Source organism: Pelodiscus sinensis, chromosome 2 (genome assembly GCF_049634645.1).
Source record: "Pelodiscus sinensis isolate JC-2024 chromosome 2, ASM4963464v1, whole genome shotgun sequence".
NCBI classification, from domain to species: Eukaryota; Metazoa; Chordata; order Testudines; family Trionychidae; genus Pelodiscus; species Pelodiscus sinensis.
This window is the reverse complement of record NC_134712.1, coordinates 169,896,209-169,920,075: the sequence shown is the minus strand read 5'-3', so window position 1 is coordinate 169,920,075 and position 23,867 is coordinate 169,896,209. Positions and strand designations below refer to the sequence as shown.

Sequence of the window (23,867 nt, the reverse complement as noted above, 5' to 3'; positions counted from 1 at the left end):
TGCATGATAGAAGTGGTTTTGTGGGGCCAGGCTGAAGGCCAGAAAGAATACTGCAAAATGAAGATTTCCCCCAGCTCCACACTATATCTGATATTTCTCTCTCCCTGAAGTTGTCCTTGCTTGCTTTGATCTTCCTTACTTATCTCTGACTCTAAAGGACTTTCTTTTTCCTCCTCCTTTCTTTTCTCCCCCCTCTCCTTCATATTCATTGTGTTTTCTTCCTCTGTGTACAGTAGTTGCTGTATTCTTACTGTGAGAGAAGAGAGACAAACTACAGGGCTATGTCTACACTGGCGCAATCTTGCGCCAGAGCTATGCAAATGAGGCTAAGCGTGGAATATCACCGAGCCTCATTTGCATATCTAATGAGCCACCATTTTGCAGAAGAGGCTCTTGTGCAAGAAGGAGCTGGCTACACTGCCCCTTCTTTCACAAGAAAAACCCTCTTGCGTAATGCTGTTACGCTGATTATTTTCAGGAATAATGGCATTGCGCAAGAGGATTTTTCTTGCGCAAAAAGGGGCAGTGTAGACAGCTCCATCTTGCGCAAGAGCCTCTTTTGCAAAAATGGCGGCTCATTAGCTATTCAAATGAGGCTCTGCGATATTCCACGCTTAGCCTCATTTGCATCGCTCTGGCGCAAGATCGCGCCAGTGTAGACATAGCCCAGGAGTGTAAGGTTAGTAAACTGGATGCTCTGGAGACATTGAGTTCAATCAGTTAAATGCAGGAGAAGAAACTTCCCTCAGTAAAATGCAGTTGGTTTGCTTTGGTACTCTATTCATTCTATGTGCTGTCTGCTGTATGGCCCCAGTCCAGCACAGCTTTTCAGCACCTGCTTAAACTTTAAGCACATGGCGTCCTACTGACTTGATTTCTCTGGGAGGCATAACAGAGTTGTGACTTGCTGTAGGGCTGTGGAGGGTTCTCTTTAGGAACACCTTCCTCAGTCGGCATACTTTGATCTCAGAGGGAAATCTTTGTTCTTCCTTTTCAATCTGCAAGCAGTTCACTTTAATACAACTGTTTCTCTCTCGTTCAGGGAGCACCCATTCAACAGAGGGCTCTTGAGGCTTTCTGCAGCCCAGGCCAAAAGAATACAAAGGGCTTGCCCCAGCCAGTCTCTCTCTCCTTCAAAAAAACAAACCTGTCTCAAAAAGTCAACCACTGCTGAACACTTCCTGTTTCAGATGCAAACACCTGCAGTGTCCTTCGACTTGATAGCCTCAAGTCCTTTCTTCAGGGGCCTCCTTATGGAGAAATGGGATTCCACCCATCACATCACTTCCTGAGCCTGTACCAACCTCTTCCTTACTCCTCCACAGATAAAAGTTTTATTCACCCAAGTTCACTGTGCTGGGGGAAGTCAGAACCGCTTTGTCAGTGTGCCTATTTGTGCTGTAGTACTTACATAGAGTAAGTCACAGGCTGTTATGGGACTTAATTTTTGTTTTTAAAGCACTTTCATCTGGGAATTTCAAAGGCACAGACATTAAAGTTTAAGCACTGGACGTAGCAGTGGATTTTCTGTCTCTTGAAGTCTTCTGATCAAGCAGGGGCGGATGAAAGTGCCACGGGGCCCAGGGCAGCGAAATTTCGCGGGGCCCCTCCTTTGACACGGTGCATGTGCCGTGGTGCCATGGTGCATGTGCCGTGGTGCCACGGCGCATGCACAGGGCCTCGGGAAGCGCGGGGCCAGGGGCAGCAGCCCCGCTCGCCCTGCCCTAAATCCGCCACTGTGATCAAGACTGGATGCATTTCTAGAAGGTATGCTTTAGTCACACACAGGTTATTGGGCTCAGTACATGAATAACTGGATAAAATTGTCTGGCCTGCGTCATATAGGAAACGAGTCTAGATAATCTCATGGTCCCTCTTAGCTTTAAAATCTATTAATCTAAGTGTGAGTAATATTAATAATAATTACCTTTTAACATAGGTTCTAGAGGTTGAACCCGTCTAGTCCAGCATTTACTGGTCTGGCAACACCTGTAGTCTGGCATGATTTCAATTAGCCAGATGTCTACTTATCATGGATATGGCCAAGTTTTCCATGGTCTCACAAAGTTTATTTACAGACACCAGACCTGGTTCTTAGTGTTCTGTGCTGCTATTTAGCTCTAACTTACCCCTAAATGTCTTCTAAGAGCCCAGTAAGCAGTAGAAGAGTTGGTAATGCTGCTAGACAATATTGACCTCCCCAGTTCGGAAAATTGTTAGGTTCAGTAGCAGTCATGTCCTGAAGGCTCTGGACTAGAGAGGTTCAACCCGTAATGTTGTTGAAAGGTGAAATTTTGTGTTATAATAATGAGAAAAGCTATTTCACAAGAAATATTCTAATTTAATAAAACCAAAACATTTTTCATTTCTGATAAATATTTTGGGGTTTTTCATTAAAAAGGAAAATTTTCTGTGGATCTTTAATGAATTTTTATTTTTCATTAAAATTAATTTCTACAGGGTCTCTCATCTTCCTATATAACTGTTATTTCTTAAACTTATTTGTCCATTGTATGGCCTGATTCTGTGTCTGGCTGAGTCCTTTTCTTCTTGTTGGCTTTAATAAGTTTTACCAACAGTGAGAACTGAGGTTATAAAGTCAATGAATCTTGTTAAGAAATAAGCATGAAATGTGAAAGCTTACTGCTAGTAGAATCTAGACTTAATACCCAATGTCTTTCTTCTGTTGCATCCTACCACTTTTCCATAAACAGTAACAGAAGAGATTATATGCTGTGCAGGGGCTTTTTGGATGAGACATTGACAGTTAAAGAAGTTCCTGTCTATTCAGAAAGGGTGGAACTCCTTACATGTTTTAACTTTTTTCATAATTAGCTTCTTCTGCCTCAGGCCGGGGCTAGCCTACAAACTTACATTGGTATAAATACATTGCTCAGGGGTGTGAAAAATCCACACCCTAGAACAAAGCAGTTATAGCCACCCAGTCCATGGTGTACACAGTGCTTGGTCAATGGGCAGGCTTCTCCCATCAACACCTTTCTCAGAGGTGACAGGAGAAGCTCTCTGTGCAGCATCTTCACTGAAGCACTACTACACTGATGCAGTTATTCCAGACCAGCTGGGCTGCTACAGATTTTTAAGTGTAGACAGAGGAGGGGGTGACAAAGCAGGCAACTGCACTAGGGCCCAACGATTCACACGACTAGAGCTAAAGGGTGGCTGGAGGCCGTGCAGTATGATCCAAGCGGCACTGAGGGCTGCCCGTCCCTAGTTTCTCAGCCCCATCCCTTGCCCAGGTGCCCTGCAATTCTGTCACTCTCCCTAAGTGTAGACGTGCCCTGGGTTAACTGAAAACTATTAATCCCATCAAGTGCATCAGAGCCAGCCCTTGTCAGAATTAAGAGCAACTTCTGACTGTCTTTCTTTTTCCAGCCACCCACCAAAAACACAGAGTGTGGCACTGCTTAAACCTTCTCTAGTCAACTTCCACGTTTCCAGAGAGTCTTCCGGGTATTTCCTCAGGTAATTTTATTCCCAAGAAGAATCATATGGTGTTCAGAAAACACTCAGGCACAGGTCCACAAAGGGACTAAAGCCCCTAAGCCTCAGCCTTAGGCACCTAAATTCCAATATTAGGCATAACTGCCACAAAACTCCCACTTAACAGAGGCCTAACCCTGTAAATACCAAAACACTCTCTCTGCCTACATTTAAAGAGTTCCCTACCCCCTCAATTTCCTTCTGGACTCATGCACAGCTGCTTTACTCTATATCAGGGGTGGGCAATAAAATAGAGTGCTTTGCCAGGCCATCACCACCTCTGCAGGCACTGGCAATTGCAGCTCCCATTAGCTGTGGATCACTATTCCCGGCCAATGGGACCAGTGGGAAGTGGTATGGATTAGAACACCTCATGCAAGTGCCCCCATTTGGCCAAATGCAGGTTCTTGCACTGCCTTCAGCCTTTTGGCGAGTCAGCCGTCCAGCTGAGTCTCACAGGCTTGCGTGAAACCACTTCCGGGGTACACCTCTAACAGAGGCCCATCCTGGTGCCCTCTGTAGAGTGTGTCTCTCAGTCCAGTTTGGTCTCTCAATCAGTTTCCCCACTTCATATAAGAGCAGTACTCCCAAGATTTCTCCTCCTGGAGTCCATGTCCTACACAGCTCCCCACTCTGAGCTGTCCTTGGTTCTGGCAGCCAGCCACCCCTGACATTCTCCAGTCCAAGTCTGGGCTGTAAGTGAATTGCTTCTAGTCCTGCAGCTCCTTTTGTTTGGTCCCTCTAGACCTCTGATTGGCTGGTTTCCTCCTAGTCACTCTAGCCTCCTGGAGGACTTCTCTATGGCCCTTTTGGCCTTAGAGGCTAGCCCCATGTCAGGAGCCCTCAAAATCCACAGGCTCCGGAGTTAATCCAGCCAGGAGGTAAGACTTGAGCCTTGTAGCTCTCCCATGGGGGCTAGAGCAGAGGTGGGCAGTAAAAAAAAGGCAGCCTACCAGGGTTATTTCTCCCCTCCACCTTCTGCTGCCCTGCTGCCAGGTTGCCTGAGTGCACTAGCTCAGAGAGACATGCCATTAGAATTATCAGCACCTTGGTTTTCTCTTAAAAAGCCCCTTGCTCCGGCACAGAGAGGCCACAGGTGGACTATGGCTCACAGGAGCTCACAAAGTAAGGAAGTGCCCAATGGGTTCCCCCAGGATCTGTATTAGGCAGGGCTGTATTAGGCCTGAGATAGCCCTCTCTCCATCGAAGGCCCTACCCCATCCTTCAGTGATCCTGCTCTGCCCCCAGCATGCCAGCCAGGAGTGAGAGGCATGAATGGAATGCAAGTACTCTCCCCTCACTCCCTTAGGGTACGTCTACAATACATGCCTCTGTCAGCAGAGGCATGTAGATTTGTTTGTTCAGCAAAGGTAAATGAAGCCGCGATTTAAATGATCACGGCTTCATTTACATTTACATGGCTGCCGCGCTGAGCCGACAAACAGCTGATCAGCTGTTTGTCGGCTTGCCGCTAGTCTAGACGTTCCCCCTGTCGATATCAAAGCCCTTTGTCGGCAGCCCTGGTAAACCTCATTCCACGAGGAATAACAGGGCTGCCGACAAAGGGCTTTGATGTCGACAGGTGGAACGTCCAGACTAGCAGCGAGCCGACAAACAGCTGATCAGCTGTTTGTCGGCTCAGCGCGGCAGCCATGTAAATGTAAATGAAGCCGCGATTATTTAAATCGCGGCTTCATTTGCCTTTGCTGAACAAACAAATCTACATGCCTCTGTGGACAGAGGCATGTAGTCTAGACACAGCCTTAGAGTCCAGGGCACAGGATGAAAAGCAAGCCACATCCCAGAGCACACAGCTGCTGCCCCCCCCCCCCCCCACCTGCCCAAAATTCTACCTTTGGGTGCTGCTTCTCTGCAATAATTGTCTCTGCACAGATCCTGATTCTTTCAGATATTCCTTTTCTTCTCAAATACTTGCTCAATAATGACTCCAAACAATTATTACTCTGTAGTTCATTTGATTATTCTGATCAGTCAATGTGCCCAAAGGGGCTATCTAGGGGCAGGACATCAGTCTCACAAAGGATGGGTAGGTGAGCCAGTGACATCACAAAGGCTTGTTGCAGGACCTCAGTCTATTGGAGAAACATGGTGGCGAGGTGGTGACCTCACAGAGACACTGACATCAGCCAGGCAGGACACAGGTGCAAGGAAGAGGCAACCTCAGAACAAACCCCCCTTATGGCTTAGTGGGAGGCCGTTCCAAAGAGGTGGGGCTGGAATTGCTCCAAGACTGATCCCCTCTGCTGGTGACATAGATCGCCATACATCTGAAAGAATGGCCCTTCTCAGCCTCCCACTTCTCAGAAGCTTAATGCTGATTGGCCGAGTAGTGGGCTATTGCCAGAGAGAAGTTTTCCCAATTTCCCAGTGGTGACCCATGGCTGTCTCTCCCTTTTCAGGCTCTTCAAAAAGCCTTGTCTGACCTCAGGCATACCAGGCTGGGGAACCTGCTGGCACAGTCCCCAGACACAGAGAGTTTCCAAAACATCTTGGAGGTAAGTATGGTCAGGAGGAGCAGGGGGCAGTTTTACTTTAGCGCTGGAGAGAACTGAAAAAGAGACAGGAAATCCAATTTCCAGTCTGTCTTCCTAGCCTGCACCCCAGTGGGCCTTTCTTGGTCAGGACAGTGCTGTTAGGCCCTTCTTCCTCCAGGGACAGAGGAAGGAGATGGAACTTCAAGTCAGTACCCTGGCTGGCAGTGAGCCTCAAATCTCCTGTCCACCAGCCCACCTCCCCCATTCCTGCCATGAGATCCAGGAGATTGTGCTCACAGAAGTGTCACAGATTCCTTCTTAGAGAACCAGCTGTGCCAAAAGGAAGCATGGAGATTTGAGTGGGAGATGGGGAGAATTGTCCCCTCAGTCGCTCCCTTCCTCTTAGCAAAGGCTTGCAAGCCAGCGAGGGGCAAGGGGTCTGTCTCCATCCTGATGAGCTGTTCATGGATCAGGGGTCTAGAAAGGATGGGAACAGCCCAGACACAGAACATTGTCCCAGTCTAGAGAGACAAATTGTGACAATTCTCTTCTCAAACACCATGATCAATGAATCAGCTATTCCACCCAGAGCACAATAGCTCAGCCCTGGGGATAGAGGTTGGTTCATTTACACAATATGCACACCAGTCTATTAATCCTAATCTGCCTCCTTCCACCACAGTGTGTCAACTTCTGCCTCATGTCCAGAGTGTCCCAGGAGGGAGCCAACACCACAAGGAGCAGCCAGAGACCTGTTCTGATTCACCATCCCTCTCCCTGAATTTGAAATAAGTGACCTCTGACCCCAGATTCCTGACACCAGTCCTTGAGCAGGCTGGGATCTGATAGGCTGTAGGACCTGCAGCTGCTGGGGCTCTGGGTTGGGAGTGCCTTCCTATGGGGAACAGAGTCAGAGAAGGGAATTAGGTAGACCTGAGTCAAGTTCATCTTTTCCAGGGTCAGTGGAGAGCCTGGGACTTTAAGGGGATCATGTTCCAACCCATGCTCCAGCCAGGTTCATTCCTGGCCTTGGGTTCCTTCTTGTCCTCCTGGGGCAGCTGAGGGCCTTGCCTACATCCCTTCACTCCAGGATCCCTTGAAGCCAGAAGGAGCTGAGGGTCTAGCTCTAGCTCCCCTCCCTGCCCCCAGTGTCTCCAGCAGAGGGACTTGGGGGAGGAAGATTCCTGGTCCAGGGGAGATTGGGAGTTGACAGTAGAATGCTGATGGAGCCCCCTCTTCTTCCCTTCCATTGGCACTCAGCACAGTTCCCCTCGCTAGAGAACTTGGTGGCTCCATCAGTGACCCAGCCGAGGACACTGGCAGCCTGGCCAGGGAGGGGCTTTGCTGGTTCTACAAACTGCTGTTACACCAGCGGTAAAGAAACCCAGTTGAGAAGTGGAGCCCAATAGAAAAGTGACACTGACAGAAGCCAGGCAACGTGATCCATGAAGAAATGGTCCAGCTCCCATCTGAGACAGTCCCCCACCGAGTAATGGGAGCCCTGTTGAAACTCACCAAGTCCTCTGAGACTGGCCCCAGCTGGAGGATGAATCTGTCTCTCTTCTTCTCTTCCTACTCCATTCAGGATCAAACCTCACTCCCCTCCCACCTTACCCCCGGCACCAAGGATACTCCACCCACCATAGGGAGCATTGCTATTCGGTGGGGCCAGAGATGCAACCCAATGGGAATGGAAGGATACAGCCACCAAAGCTAATCAGAGAAATCTGACGAGAAGCTGCTAAGGAACATAGGGAGATGGAGAAAATAGAGGGAGGCACTCCTCCCACAATGTGGTGGGGGGTGCCTGGCACTGGTGGTCACTAGAGAGGAATATAAGTCCATCTCAGGGTACCTGTTGCTATTAAGCCTCATTCCAGGAGGCATCTAAGTCTCTCACATACCCTTGTTCTCTTGAGACAGGAAGACATCACAGTCACAATGATGTGCCAGCTCCACTTCATCTGATCCTGTCCCCAGGTGCCTGAGGGTCTGTGCCTTTTAGGGTACCTCTGATGACATTTAGAGCCCCCCTCCCCACTCGGCCCCCTGCTCCTCATTCACTATTTATCCACAGAGCAGCTTCAGCTGAAAGACTAAGGGAACCCTCCCCCCCCATCAGAATAACCGTTGCCCCATGGTTAGAGCACTCACCTGAGAGGTGTATGCCACTTCTGTTCACAATCCTTCTTCCTCTTAGGAAAAGGGGGAATTGAAAATGGGTTTCCTACATCCCAGGGGAATGTGCCAACTGCTGGGAGGTAAGCTATATGATGGACATCACTTCCTCCTCCAGTCTCTGCTGCTGATTTGTGGGGAGTGAGGCAGGCACTGAACACTTGCTTGCACAAAATGGCTTCAGCGCCTAAGCTGCCCAACTGCAGGAGATGGAGTCCCAGTTCTGAGTCACTACCAGAGACAGGCAGCTCTCTGCACTCAGCACTTAGGCCTGCTCTGCACTACGGAGTTAGGGAGACATAAAACAGTTTATATTGATCTAACTGTGGAAGTATCTCAGGGTGAAAGTAGATGCCAGGATTTACTGGTTCTCCCTGCTCCAGGCCCAGCATTTTTGGCAAGTGGGGGCAGCTCTGGATCCCTAGAAGGGACTTACCTCCTCAGCTAGTCCCTCATGGCTGGCAGCCAGAAACTGCAGCAGCCGGGAGCCCTTGGCCCTTTTCAATCACCAGGCCCTTTTGCTCCCCTTCACCCTCCATCAGCAGCCCTGTGGTAGGGTTTGGACCTATAGCAGGGCCACGGACAGTGGAGGAGCAAAAAGGGCAGCATTTTAACATCAGTTGTATCTAGTCTGGCATTGGTGACCAATTTTTACCGGTCCCTCGCACCAACCCTCTTTAGTAGCTACACTAAAATTTTGCTCATACCTGCCTCTCTGCACAAATGTATTAACTCCACTTCCACAAGAGGCAGAGAGTCAATGTAGTTAGTTCGACACAGTGTCAGTGTAGACACTGAGTTTCTTACATCGACTGTTGCTGTCTTTCAGAAGCTAACCCACACTGACAATTAAAGTCACTGAGTACTCTTCTGGTCAGGACATGCATCGTGGACACAAGGAGCAAGAGGACAAGTGCAAGTGAGGTAATTACTGAGGCTGCTATATGCCAACCTAAATTAAGTCAACTTAATTTGGCAGCATAGCCAGTCCTTAGGCACCTATCTCAGTGGAAGGGCAGGGCTTACACACACCCCTCTTGTCAGCATCCCTCATTCACTAATTTAGAAACCTCCCTATCTAGTATGCTTGCTTTTGTGAATCCCATTTTTGGCACTTCTCCCCCTATATCTATACACCACACCCTGCCGCAGGCTTTGTAGATCCTATTTTTGTTCCAGTGATTTTCTAAGCACCTTAAAGTTAGACATCACAATTCCTAGGTCCCTTTATAGATTCAGGTCTCAGAGCCCCAGAGTTTGACAGCAGCCTACTTCTTTCAGTATCTGAGCCTAAGTGATCAGCACGACATAGCATGAACCTTGTATGTAAGGTAGAAAACCCCTTTCCAACCGGTTGTTCTCCAAGCATCTTAAAGGTACAACTCCCCACAAGAAAGATCCCATGACATTTTTCATAAAAGCAAAGGATTGCCCACTCTTTGACCAAGGTTTCTCTCCTGAAACTCATGAGGATCATGCAGTGCCCTAGCTGTTGCTTGGGTGCCACTCATCCAAGGGACAGCCAGCTGTATTGTAGTGGTGGACAAAATCATTCCTGCCTGAACACAAGGCCCCACCCTGCATACCGTCACCATAAAGCTTCATTTCAGGAAAGCATCCCCATTCAACAGAGCTCTTGAGGTCAAGCCCAAGGGCTTTCTTAGATCAGAGTGCTAGTGCTCACCACCATGAGCTGTCTGACTGAAGTCAATGGGCATACTCACAGGACTAAACTCTACATTTGGCAGGGACATTAGGTCTATAGGACCTCAGTTCAGCAAGATGAATCCTGAGCTAACATCACTGATTTTAAAAATCTCAGCTAGGATTAGTAAAATAAAATAATCTCCTTAAAAATAATAGCTGACTTCTGAGTCCTCTAGAATCTGGACTAAATAGAAACAATAGCTAGCAAGCACCTCTGCCCATGGCATACATCATGGGTTATTCTATTTCTGAGGCATGCATAATGCCTTTCCTGGTACTATATTATTACAACCAGAAGTCACAAGTGAGATATTCATTCTGCTCAATCTATTGATTTCCTCAGCACAGTATATGGTGAAGGACATTCCAAACTGCAGATTGTGTGTGTTTTAAGGGAAGTGTGGGCCTAAAAAGGTCAAAAAAGTAATTGGGAGGTAATACAATTGTGTGAGATTATATTAAAGCCTAGAGTTATTTCGTTTATTACATTTTGTTGTGAGCCACTGAACTGTCTATCTATCTAGGTTGAAGTTGATTCAGTTAAGTTTAGGAATACATAGACAATGAACATTTCAATACTATCTTTGGCGCCTGTTACCTAGGTCAGAGTTCAAATCACTCTGACTTTAAAAGCCCAGATATACTTGGCAAAGCCATGTCAAGTAAAAAAAAAAAAAAAAAAATACACATAAGAGCTGGCATGGCACCCAACCCACTATTACAACATAGAGCTTCTTTGGAAAAAATATCAATTTTCAAATGAATCAACTGAATAAGTTATTAGGAGTCTGGCTTAACACCCAATATTATCTTCACTAGATTTCATTTAATGCTCAGGTATTTTTCATTCCACTTATCAGCATTTCAGTTAAGGATCTCGTCCTTGGTTCCTGGTGCAAAATATTCTCAATGAAAACCAAAAAGAGATACAACATGTCTGATTTTAAACTCCACTGCACACTTGAAAATCAGCCCTAGTTCATGTAATATGTTCAAATATTAATTTTCAATGAACTTGGATCCACTTTTGAGCAAATCTCAGCCAAGTTTGGAGCAAATCTGCAATGATTTATGGTTTCGTGTCAAAACTAGCTATTACTCGTGGTTTTGCATGCTCTCCAAGAAAAAACAGGAAAAGCTTGGTTGTCTCATCTGAGTTTGGTTTTTTAGTATGAGATTTGTTTGAAAAAAGACAAGTCCAGGGAGTGAAAAACCATGCAAATCAAAACAATAGAGTTTCATTCAGTTCTAGCATTAATCTCAAACCAATAAAGGAACTGGTGTTGATTCACAGCTACCAGGCCTTTTTTTTTCAGTGGCCTCTGCAGCTTTCATTTTGTGATGGGTTGGACCCCACTATCAGGTGCCACCAAAGGTGTCGGAATCCCTACCAGCCCGAGTTTCCCTTGCCCTGAGCTGCTGCGTCAGGCCTTTGAACCCCTTTCCAGCACACACCCAGGCAAGATCCTACACAGCTATAGACATAGACTACAGTCCGATTTGTGTGAAAGGGTTCAGTTCGGGGATTTACCCAGCACACCGGTGCACATGCCAACTGGAGTGTGAACCCAAAATAATATTGTTTTGGGCTGTACAGACAGGGCTGCACAATGCAAACTCATAAAAATTCACCCCCTTCCTCAATGTAGAGGGATATATACACAGTTTTTTGCTCTCCCCATTCAGATGTGAATTGCACAAACTGGGTTTTGAAATAAACAAGAAATAAGTTTGTTAACTACAAAAGATCAAATGTGGGGGTATGTCTACACTACCCTCATAGTTCGAACTAGGAGGGTAATGTAGGCATACCGCACTTGCAAATGAAGCCCGGGATTTGAATTTCCCGGGCTTCATTTGCATAGGCGGGGAGCGCCATTTTTAAAACCCCGCTGGTTCAAACCCCGTGCAGCGCGGCTACACGGGGCACGAACTAGGCTTCCTAGTTCGAACTACCGTTACTCCTCATTTCACGAGGAGTAACGGTAGTTCGAACTAGGAAGCTTAGTTCGAACTACCTAGTTCGTGCCCTGTGTAGCCGCGCTGCACGGGGTTTGAACCAGCGGGGTTTTAAAAATGGCGGCCCCCCGCTTATGCAAATGAAGCCCGGGAAATTCAAATCCCGGGCTTCATTTGCAAGTGCGGTATGCCTACATTACCCCGCTAGTTCGAACTAGCGGGGTAGTGTAGACATACCCTAAGTGATTATAAGGGAGAGCAAACTGAACAAAGCAGGTTATCTTAGTAAATAAACAAAACCCACAAACTAAGCTTAGCACACTAGATAATAGGGATGTAAAAGCCTGCTTAATTGTATTGTTTAACCAGTGAACTGATTAAGCGGGGGGTGCGGGGCAGGAGCTGCTGTAACATCCTATTTCAGTAGCACGTACATAACCAAATCTCATAACTTCACACACAATGCAATGAGCTGTAAATACCTATCAGATCAAGACTTTTAGAATGATACCTCACAAGACAATATATCCTAATTGCACAGCAGTGACGAATATGGGGGTGTCACAAGCTTACATTGCAGTCCATTTCTTTTTATTTACTAGGCCCCATCTACATTAGGTGAAAATGCAATACAACAAACCATTTATTGGAATGGCTGAAGCTTGCAACATCTGTATAGAGTCCTGCATTCACACATCTCCTTCTTGGGTGTTTTACATGCCCTAAGTCTGTTATTTGGCTGGAATTCCTTCAGACGAGCTCTTCTGCCCTTGTGTAGCTGAAATCACTGTGCTATGCGACAGCTGATCCTCAGAGTGAGCAGGAAAAGAAGAGCTGTTCCTGGGCTGGTTCATCTTATTTCCAAGCTTATGTGAGATGCCGCATTGTTTCAATGTGAACTCTCCCTACAGAGACACTCCCCACTCTGGTCCATTTTTCTCAGGGGTAGACAGTCCTGCCTCTGTTAAGAGCTTTCCTGCTGGTATGTATGCAATGCCCACTGTTTGTGGCAAGCAGTCAGATTATACAACTGATCATCAGCATTGACTTGTGGGAAAGCAGAACTCCTGTGTCTGTTATTTCTGATACTATCTGCTCCAAATGAAAGCCTCTGAGTTGCAAACTGCATAATGAGTGCAGTACTAAGCAGTACTTTAACTAGCTGTGTTCCCTCCCTCTGGGGAATTTGGTACTGACCCCTGTTGGCAGATAGGATACTGGGCTAGATGGACCTTTGGCCTGACCCAGTATGGCCATTCTCATCTTCTTATGGATCACCAGGTGCTAATGGTCTGGTACAATAACTGTCCAACAGTAATTTTATGAAGTTGAGAACTTATATTACCATCTCTACAGAGTAGTCCAGTTTACTTTGATTCAGATTCATTCAGTTATCACTAGGCAGTACTTTCCCATTTCAATTATACATTTCCATAGCAACCAAGGCCAAGGGCTTATCTTGGAGATTCCCCTATGTTATAAAGTATGCGTAAAAGAAGAAGTGACATTATTACATTTAGCTAACGTGGCCTCAGCGTTGTTTTAGTTAGAAACTAGCAGACTTACCAAGAGTTGCCCAGGTCCTTTAGGACAGGGGGCTGGCAGTGGGTGGGGTTTGCAGAACTCAGGAGATGGCCTTGGGGATGTGGAGGGGAGGATGCAGGAGGCTGGGGATAGAGGTGGATTTGAGTGAGGACTGGGGAGCGAGAAAAGGTTCAGGGCAGGGGTCCCATCTAGCATGGATCTTTTTTCTCCTCCCAGCAGCCTGGGATGTTCTCTCCCATCAGCCCCCTCCCATGCCCCTGCAGCAACCAGAGGCCTTCCCTCCCTCCCTCCCCCCCCCCCCCCGCCCCTGCTGCCAGGGGCCTTTTTTCTCCCCCCCCCCCCAGCAGTGCAGCCAAGAGCCACGGTGGGGGGGAATGGTTTGGGGCAGAGGGGCTACTTACTCAGTGCGCTGGCAGGCAAAATGGCAGAGACCTAGCCCTGCTGGCCCCTCCCTTGGTGACACAGTTGCCACAGGCTAGCTACCCCCAGCGGTCTCACTCATATCATGTCCCTCTTAACAGCAGCTCCTCCCTTTGCATGTTATGGAAAACTTTTTCTAGGGCTTCCGGTTGCCCTGGCACAACCAAACCCAGACCTTGCTTTAAGTTATCAAAAAGGGAAGTTGCACACCAAATCTGGTGACCCTAGCTCTTACTATTTAGGAGTTCTTGAACAAATGGACTCACAGACAGACACAGACGCACTTTAATATACAATGAGACACATCAGATAAGGAATAGTCCCAGCAACTGTTACTCCACATACATACAAAGTTCACCAAGACTCATATAACAAAACCAGGCTTCATGTGATGAGGTCACTCATCACCCACGAGCCAGAAGTAAAATATTGCTGACAATATCTGCAACAGCAACAACAAACATGTTAGCCTCCTATTCTTTACCAGGCTGGTGATTTACAAGACCACTGATTTACAAGACATTTTAATCATTGCCACACACAGAGATCAACCCCATGTTTAGATCTGTGCCAAAGCTGAGCACCAATACCTGAAGAAGGAGTCTCAGTTCCTTGCACAATGGGAGGTCAAAACCAAATTAAACTGGGGCTGTAGTTCAATAAACAAAGCTGGGTTGTTCTAGAGATAAAGACTATTGAACTGAAATTCCAACATTGCTCACTACAATTAACTTACCATGCATAATGTTGCACAACCAAACACTAGATGTGAGCTCTCTGAACCTCAAAGGTGAACTACAGGCAGTCCCGGGGTTACGTACAAGATAGGGACTGTGGGTTTGTTCTTAAGTTGAATCTCTATGTAAGTCGGAACTGGCGTCCAGATTCAGCCGCTGCTGAAACTGATCAGTTTCAACAGCGGCTGAATCTGGACGCCAGTTCTGACTTACATACAGATTCAACTTAAGAACCCCAGGCATCCCCAAGTCAGCTGCTGCTGAAACTGATCAGCAGCTGATTCCAGGAAGCCCGGGGCAGGGGCTTCCTGTAGTCAGCCACTGGTCAGTTTCAGCAGCGGCTGACTTGGGGACGCCTGGGGCAGAGCAGCTGGGGTGCTGCTGGGTTGGTCCAGTAGCGCCGCCGCTCCTCGGCGCTACTGGACCAACCCAGCAGCACCCAAGCTGCTCTGCCCCAGGCGTCCCGATTCAGCCGCTGCTGAATCTGACCAGCAGCGGCTGAATCAGGACGCCTGGGGCAGAGCAGCTGGGGTGCTGCCCGGTTGGTCCAGTAGCACCCAGAGCGGCGCTAAGGGACCAACTAGCAGCGCCCCAGCTGCTGTACCACAGGCGTCCGGAGCAAAGCCACGGAGCATGGGGGCAGCGGGACAGCCCAGACGCGCCGTGGCTGTCCTGCTGCCCTCGGGCTCCGTGGCTTTGCTCTGCTTTGCTCCCCATCCCCCTGGTCTACAGACCAGGGGGACGGGGAGCAAAGCGGCGGAACACGCGGGCAGCGGACAGCCCAGACGCGTCTGGGCTGCCCGCGTGCTCCGCGGCTTTGCTCTGCTTTGCCCCCCGTCCCCCTGGTCTGCAGACCAGGGGGATGGGGGGGGGCAAAGCAGAGCCAAGCCGCGGAGGACGCGGCCAGCTGACACCTGTCAGCTGACCGCGCGCTCCGCGGCTTGGCTCTGCTTTGCCCCTGTCTCCGTCCCCGTCCCCCTGGTCTGCAGACCAGGGGGACGGGGGGGGGGCAAAGCAGAGCCAAGCCGCGGAGCGCGTGGGCAGCGGACAGGGCTGTCCACTGCCCACGTGTTCCACCGCTTTGCTTCCTCTCCCTGGTCTGCTGGAGACCAGGGAGAGGAACGGCCCCGTTCGTAATTGAGGATCCGACATAAGTCGGATCCGCGTAACTCGGGGACTGCCTGTACATGCAAACTCACATCCACATCAATATTTTGCAACTGGTTCTACCTTTACAGTAGGCTGGACCAAACTCCTGTCTCCAATCACCCCCAAACTTTGGGGTTATTGAGGCTATTGACCTAGATATGAAGTTTGCATCTTAAACCATCTTGATTTGCCCTTCAATTTGGAAAGCAGATGCCAATTTGTAAATGTAATTCCTTTGGCTCTATACGCCGTCATTCTTTTTGTAAGTGGAGAGAATAATATAAGGTGTATTTTTAGTCCTAATGATTAGAAGATTCCTTAAGCTACTTCATGAGATGGGGCAGGAGGGTGAATGAGAGCAAGGAAAGAACTGTACGTAGAATAGTACAATGTAGGGTTACTTATTGGCCCCTCCTCTGTAGAGAGAGCTACTACCAAGGTACAGTCCTTCCTCTCAAAGATCACTCATAGGTTTCCTTCTCAACCCAGAGAAATCAGTCATCTGTTTGGTGTGCAAACAAATTCTTCTAGTGTGGCCACAAGCTGAGCTAACACAAGAAACATTTCCTATTGCCCGACTTTTGCAAATGACGGCCTTTGTCCCAAGGCATTGTATTTAGTTTCAGTCTCGAGCTGTGAATCAGCCTGGGGCTGGGAATCCCACCCTGGCCCTGGTATGAAGGAAGCAGTGTTGAAAGCTAAGCATTTGGCTCTGAGAGGGAGGGTTATTTTTGTGGACTAAACATTTAGCTGTAAATTGTATAAACTGTGTAAAGAATTCGTTCAGTGGTACGAGTTAAAGTAGGAGAATAACATATTTCTCAGTCTGTGAGTATAAATATATACACATATACCCAAATTCTTTAGTTAATTAAGTGAAGGAATGGGAACAATCAATAGGGAACATCTAGCACTGAGAGGCCAATCATTTAATATAGCTATATAGTAAGAAGAATGTTGTGTTTGTTGAAATGTTGGCCATATCCCGTTGAAAAGAAAAGCACTCCGACCCAAACGAATACATTCACGAAATGTTCTGGCACTCAGCATCTACAGCTGTGAAGCATTTACACATTCTGTACTTCTGAAGGACCCTGTTTAACTTACAGTTGATTTATAAAATAGCCACATACATTCCATGTCAAATATCCATCTTCCACCCTAATTAATGCTGTTCTAAGGTATGAAAGTATATGGCCAAGATTTATAAAAGCGACTTGTGGGTTTTTTGGGTGCCTAACTTGAAAAACCTCCAAGAAGCCTGGTCATCAGAAAGCATTGAGCATCCACCCTCCAAAAATCAGACCCTTTTAAAGGGACATCTACACTGAACGTGTCTAACTGCGGTGTGTAGCACACTCACATGGATAGTGCCCCACCCTCACCCACTACAGATATAAATAGCAGTGTAGACAGTGAAGCCTGGCCTTAGGGTTGCCAGATGGTTTCAACAAAAATACCAGGCACCCTTGACATTACATCACAATCTATATTACATCTTAGTTAGAAAATACCACACATTTATATTTTCTCAATTTGTTTCCTAAACAGAAAGCTGGACTTTGGACTGGACTATCCGGTCCAAAACTGGACACCTGGCAACCCTACCTGGCCTAGGCAAGTAAAGACATGCCTAAAGCCTGTCAGTATGTATCTGAGTATATAACTCCACCCCCAAGCTCTCTGCTTGTCCAAGCAGTACCTCCCTGTCTACAGAGCTATTTTTAACGTTGTAGTGACCCGCTGCCTCCTCCAAGAGGGAAGGGAATCACTGAGAAATGCTCCAGCAGGAACAGGCAGTGAGGAAAGGCTCCAGCCGCTCTTCCCTATCAAAGCCTTTCAATGACACATGCAGCTACACCCAGTCTGAATACAGCTCACTTGTCACTGTGGTGTGTACCTACACACCACTGCCATTGGTATGTAGTGTAGACATAGCTTAAAATGTATGTAGTGTACCTTAAAATGTCTTAAGTTATATATAACCAAAGTATTGGCCATGTGTGTTTTCTCCTGTGTCATAGCCTTTGCCTGATGGCATGCACTGTGCATGGTCCATGGCTCATTCTAAGAGTGAAGGAGAGAAAATTCTAGATTTCATAGGTTCTTAGAGTGCCATCTATGCACTGGGTCAGGTACAAAATCATTTCAGATGATATGAACACTGAGAATCTCAGGGTTGAGGCAATGCATTTTCAAAAACATCATTGGCCAAGATTGCAAGGCCATACACTCAACATGACAGGATCTTCTGTTTGTCTCCAGCAGGGGGGAGAAAGAGGGAAAGTAAGGGACAATGGTTTGGGGAGGATGACATGGGGGGACATGGAAAGCCCCTGGGATCAGGGTGACCAGATGTCCAGTTTTCGACCAGAACATCCAATCGAAAAGGGACTCTGGCAGCTCCGGAGCTCCGTTCTTAACCAGGACCCTCCATTTGGAGTCCTCATGCCAACCTCTTGCCCCAGCCCAATGAAAATGAGAGTAGAGGAAAGCTAACCACTGTGGGAGAGTGGGGGCCAGCGACTCAGAGAAGGGGCAGGGCTATCGTGTGCAGTTTTGGTGCCAATAAAAAGTTAGCAACCCTACCTGGGCTGGAAGGGGGGTAATAGGGGAGTCACTGGGATAAGGATGAAATGGAAGACAATGAGCACTCTGGACCTGCATCTCATTTCCATTCAGACCCTTTTACCACTCTCTGACAGCCTTCCAGAGCCTTAAAGGGGAAGCTGGTTACCGTTATATACCTATTAAGGCTTTTTCACACTGCCTTTCACACAGTGTAACAGGCAGTTAGTGCAAAGCAGAATCAGTCTCCCTGGTTTTACATATAAAGTATTTTAACCAATGTCCTATGTATCAAAGAATACTAGAACTGGAAGGGACCTCAAGAGATCATCAAGTCCAGTCCCCTGCCTTCATGGCAGGACCAAACACAGTGTATATCATCCCTGATAGATGTCTATCCAGCCTGCTCTTAAATATTCCACAACCTCCCTAGGCAATTTATTCCAGTGTTTCATCACCCTGCCAGGAAGTTTTTCCTAATGAACCACCTAAACCTCCCTTACTACAGTTTAAGCCCATTGCTTCTTATCCTAACATCAGAAGCAAAGGAGAACAATTTCTCCCCTCCATCCTGTGACATCCTTTTAGATACTTGAAAACCGATATCATGTCCCCCCTCAGTCTTCTCTTTTCCAAAACTGAAGAAGCCCAATTCCTTCGGCCTTGTCTCATAGCTCATGTTCTCTAGACCTTTCATCATTCTCTTTGCTCTTCTCTGGACCTTCTCCAATTTCTCCACATCGTTCTTGAAATGCGGTGCCCAGAACTGGACACACTACTCCAACTGAGGCCTAATCAGCGCAGAGTAAAGCGGAAGAATGACTTCTCGGGTCTTGCTCACAACACTCCTGTTAATGTATCCTGGAATCATGTTTGCCTTTTTAGCAACAGTGTCACACTGATGACTCATTTAGCTTGTGGTCCACTATGACACCCAGATCCCATTCTGGTGTACTCCTTCCTAGACAGTTGCTTCCCATTCTGGATGTGTGAAACTGATTGTTCCTTCCTACGTGGAACTGCATGCAGCTCTTCAAAGAAAAAACTGCAGCTCCCACACCCACTGCTCTGAAAGGGGCAGCATGTTTCTCTCTGCATGGGATGCCAGTGCAGACTTCAAAATGACCACCCCTTAAAAGGGCAATGCCTGCTCTGTTCTTAAAAGGGCTGCAGCCAGGCCCCCCCCTTTTTTTTTTTGCTTGACCAAATGCAGCAGCCGGGGCTTCCTCCCCCCTCTCCCCTCCCCCTCCCCCCCCCCCCCCCCCCCCCGCGGCTCTGTGCTATATCCACCACTATATTTTGGCTCTTCGTCTGTAACGGGTTGACCACTCCTGGATTAGTCGGACAGTGCTAAGCAGTTGCAGCGCTCAGTTTGGCTCATGCTGATACACAGCAAAACCTCCCTAGCTGCAGTTCTGCATTGTAAAGCCCAGTGAAGACTTCACGTGACGTTGCTAGCTCAGACCCTGCTCCACAGGTGTCTTAATGAAAAGACACCCACAGAGCAGGGGCCCAACTAGCGACTTCACGGGCTGGCTTCCCTGGGCTTTTCAATGCACAGCCGCAGCTGTGTGTGTGTGAGGTGTCAAATGAAAAAGCACCCGGGGAGCAGGGGCTGAACTAATGACTTCACGCACCAGTTTCCCTGGGCTTTTCAATGTAGAGCCACAGCGGAGGGAGGAGAGATGGGAAAGCAACTAGTTCAGAGTTCTAATCAGTAAGCTCCTGCTTATCGATTAGTCAACTATTTGATTAGATACTAACATCCCTAATCTAACTCATTGATACTGAACAGAACATACATGAGGTGGGGGAAATTGTTTAAATGTAAAAACATCTTTTTTTAAAAAAAATTTCAGAAACCACTCAGGAAATAAGATTTCATCTGTATTACATTTTGTATTTACTGGGGGCTGTGCCCCCTGCTTGCTACACTCACCAATCCCCCTCCCACCTTCCCAGAGCACCAGGGAGGGGGGAGGCTGCACAGCTCCTCCTCCCCCCCCCCCCGAGGACTGGGGAGAGGGGAAGGAGGAGGCCATGCAGCTCCTCCCCTCCCCCCCCCCCCCAGCACTAGGGAGGATGTGGGGCTCTCATCCCCCCGCTCCCGAGCCCCAGGGAGGAAAGGAGAAGGGAAGGTTGCGTGGCTCCCAACCCCCAGCACCAGGGAGGGGGAAGGCCACATGGCTCCCACTCACCCCCACCCTCCCAAGCATCAGGGACGGGGGAAGGGGAAGGCTGTGCAGTTCCAGACCCACCCCCCAGCACCGGGGGGGTGGGGAGGGGCGGCAGGATTCAGGGTAATGTGTTGATGTCACTCTGTTATCCCGCAGGAAAAGGTTTTTTATACAGAGAAATGTGTGGTATATTTACTTGCAAGATTTTCAGGGCAGGACCTTGTTTGTAAAGCATCACAGGTAAAGTTTTCAAAAGCACATCAGTGACTTAGGCTCTTAAGTCCCATTTTCAAAAGTGGCACTTAGGGCCAGATATTTAAAAGTATTTAGGAGCCTAAACATGCTGTTGGACACCTAGTGGAATTGTCAACTGTACCTTAGAAGCTTAGAAACTTAACAGTCATTAATTTCAATGTGACTTTACATTAATGTATTCATTTTTTACTTGAAAAATATCCAACCTTCCAACCTGTTACTGTTGCATCATGGGAGAAAATAGAGGTGCTTTCCTGCAGTTAATTTCATGTCTGTGAATTGATAAGCATAATACCTAATGACTGGGTAATTTAGTATGTATATTCTTTATAGGGAAAAGTAGTGAGTTTAAACCCGCTGCAGTTGTGATTCTAGGAGAAAGCCTTCACATCTTCTATTTTCTCAGCATCCAACAAAGAACTATATTTTCAGCAGTTAATAATCATTCCCCCTACGAATGAGATTTTGGCTGCCCAGTTCCCAATCTATAGCCATGTTTTTCCACCCGTTCTCCTATTGCTTTGATTGCATTAATTTTGCCCTCTTTCTTTCAAAGCTTTACTTCTCTCCCTCTCAGGCTGTTTATGATAATCCCCATCAACTATTCTCTACCTTCAATTTTTTCCTTTCCCAGAACCCCACCTTGCTAAGGATCCCACCAAACTTCTCAAAAATCAAGTGTAACAGTATCTATCGAAAGACAGCACCGTCTCATCTTGCTTTCCCTTCTTCTGCACTTGCACAGTGACCTCTTCAGTGAAATGCTTAAGCACCTGCTTAAAAGCTAAATATGTGCTTGAGTCCATCCCCATCATCACAATTCTTAAACATTCAATTAACTTTAAGTGTCCTTACTGCACTGCTGCCCAGTGGGACAACTTGCGTGTATGTGTGAGCATGTCTGGAATCAGGATCTATGTTGGTAAAACAATGTGTAAATGTACAGGGACTACAGCAGGGCCAACAGCCACCATGGGCCACTGGGTGAGATGAGGGGACTGCTACATGTCCCTGGAATGGGCAAGGCTGAGGGCAGTCAGCCCTTAATGCTGCCCAGGCAGCAGTGCACCTCTCCTCTCCCCCCACCCCAGCCCTCAGAGCCTCAGGCTGCTTTGAATCTCCGGGCCTGGGGCAATTGCCCTCTTTGCCCCCCGCCCCCTTTGGTGGGCCTGAGAGAATACCTACTGCTCACATGCTTAACGGCATCTGATCCTGCACTACTGAAATAAATGGCAACTTTCAATTCACTTCAATGGGGCAAGGAGCAGGGCCAAAGTTAGTACTCAAGGCCTAGATTTTTAAAGGTATTTAGACACCGTTGTGCTCTTTATTGCAAAACCTCCCTGATTTAAGAGCCAAAATATCACTGTCAAATGGAATTTAGACTCCTATAATCCCTTTTCAAAATGAGAGTTAGGCTCCTAAATCAGCTAGGTGTTGCAACACTGAGCACAGTGATGCCTAAATATCTTTCAAAATCTGAGCCCAATACTTGCTGAATCAAGACCCAGGTTATGATATTTAGTAGTAACAAATTACAAAAATACTGGCATTCTACAGCAACCAAAGTAATGCTACCAAATTCCTATGGGAAAAAAAGCCAAAACCTGTGGAAGAATTTTAAAAGGAAATTATTTCGGTATGATCCAACAGACACTTATGCACAGGACTAAACGTGGCCCATCCATGAGAAAACATGCATGACTAAAACAGTGTGTTATACCAAGGTAGCGCACTACACCATAAGAAGTTACATTTCACTTATATTTTAAAATGGATGGTAGTTACTTAGGTTCAGCCATGGAAAAAAAAGACATTAGCCAAAAGTACATTACTTATTGGTTGCAAATATAAAACAGAATTTTAAACAACTGAGAGAGAGAAAGAAATGAAAGTGATAAATTGACTGATTTATTTGACTTGAATTTTCTGTTCATGTGGGAAACAAATGAGTATTTACATATTGTAAAGACAAGTGTCTAGCCACCAATGTCATCAAAAAGTCATCAGAAGAAAAATTTTATTATTCAAAAACATTTTTTTCCTTCTGTGGTTTCTACCTCTTGAAAACTAAATAAACACTAAAGCAGCTGCCACATTCCATCTACTAAGAGTTTGGGGGAAGCTGTGAGCCTGCTGGCTTAAAGTGTGAAAACGCTACCCTTGGGAAGCAGTAAGCACAGGCTCTCAGGGAGAGACGCACAGAACTAAACAATCCCCGCATCCCTGGATTAAGACAGGGCATTCTAGGGAGACTTTTAAAATGTGCCTGAGCTGCAGCAGAAGGGAAGTGGGCACTTCTGGATGCTCCATCAGCAATATGAAAGATGCCCACTTTCTTATGACCTATGTAATAACACTGGTCAGGGAATCACCGCAGATAGAAATCTTGTAGTTAGGGCATGTAAAGCTATGCATGTACCACAATAATTCACCAGCCACGTTTTTTCATGGTATGTATTTATACAAGGCAATTGTTTTATTCTACAGAACCTCAGTCCCAACAGTTACTGAGAACCCTCAATTTCTTTTGATTCTAATGGGACCTAGAGGTGCTTAGCACCTCATAGTATCAAATCCTAAAGTCCTAGATAGCTTGGGATCTGCCTGCTTGAAAGACCTCCTCTTTCCATGCTATCCCACTATAGTTGAGGTGAGCCGAGATGCTGAAGGTGGAGTCCCCTCCATTTAGTAGGATGAGGGTGGATAGTAGAGCATTCTACATGCAAAACCGTCCTGTGGGGAACCAGCCTCCACTGCTGATCCAAAAAAGTCTGCCATCGCTGCCTTTCATTGCACGGTAAAAGACCATCCAAGAGTGCTACGGCATGTGGGTATTCAGGTTAGTTTATTTTGGTTACATTGTATTGTTGTTGTAAATAATGTCAAAGGCAACCAAAGCAGCAGGTTGACACCCCTTAAAAATTATAAACTGAGACAATAAATATAATAGGAGATCACCATGGGAAGTCCATGTGCTGAAAAAAACCAGATAGGTGATTCAGCAGGTGTTGGCTCTCTCCCATTGATCCATTTGTCTAGCATGACGCTAAAGGAACTGTGTTGCTACGAATGCCATCCTTCAGATGAAAAGTAGAATTAAGGCCATGTCTACCTGTAGCCGTTGTCAATCCTTTCCCAAGACAGCTCTGATAAGAGGAAGGATGTTAACTTTA

At 47.0% G+C, this 23,867-nt stretch overlaps 2 long non-coding RNA genes across 4 annotated transcripts in view; one reads left to right on the top strand and one right to left on the bottom strand.

Moving 5' to 3' along the window:
- Positions 1-23,867, bottom strand: part of LOC112546245 (uncharacterized) — a 127,389-nt gene that overhangs the window by 71,656 nt on the left and 31,866 nt on the right. Inside the window, exon 4 of one of the 3 annotated variants that reach the window (XR_012901883.1) lies at positions 13,407-13,507. This is a non-coding gene — a long non-coding RNA (uncharacterized LOC112546245). Of the gene's footprint in view, positions 1-5,354; positions 5,556-13,406; positions 13,508-23,867 lie in introns of those variants that run through there. The other 2 variants (XR_012901881.1, XR_012901882.1) reach the window with 2 other exon arrangements.
- On the top strand, positions 5,639-6,804 carry LOC112546246 (uncharacterized). Its single transcript, XR_003089894.2, has 3 exons — positions 5,639-5,729; positions 5,922-6,017; positions 6,679-6,804. It is a non-coding gene; the product is annotated as an uncharacterized LOC112546246 (long non-coding RNA).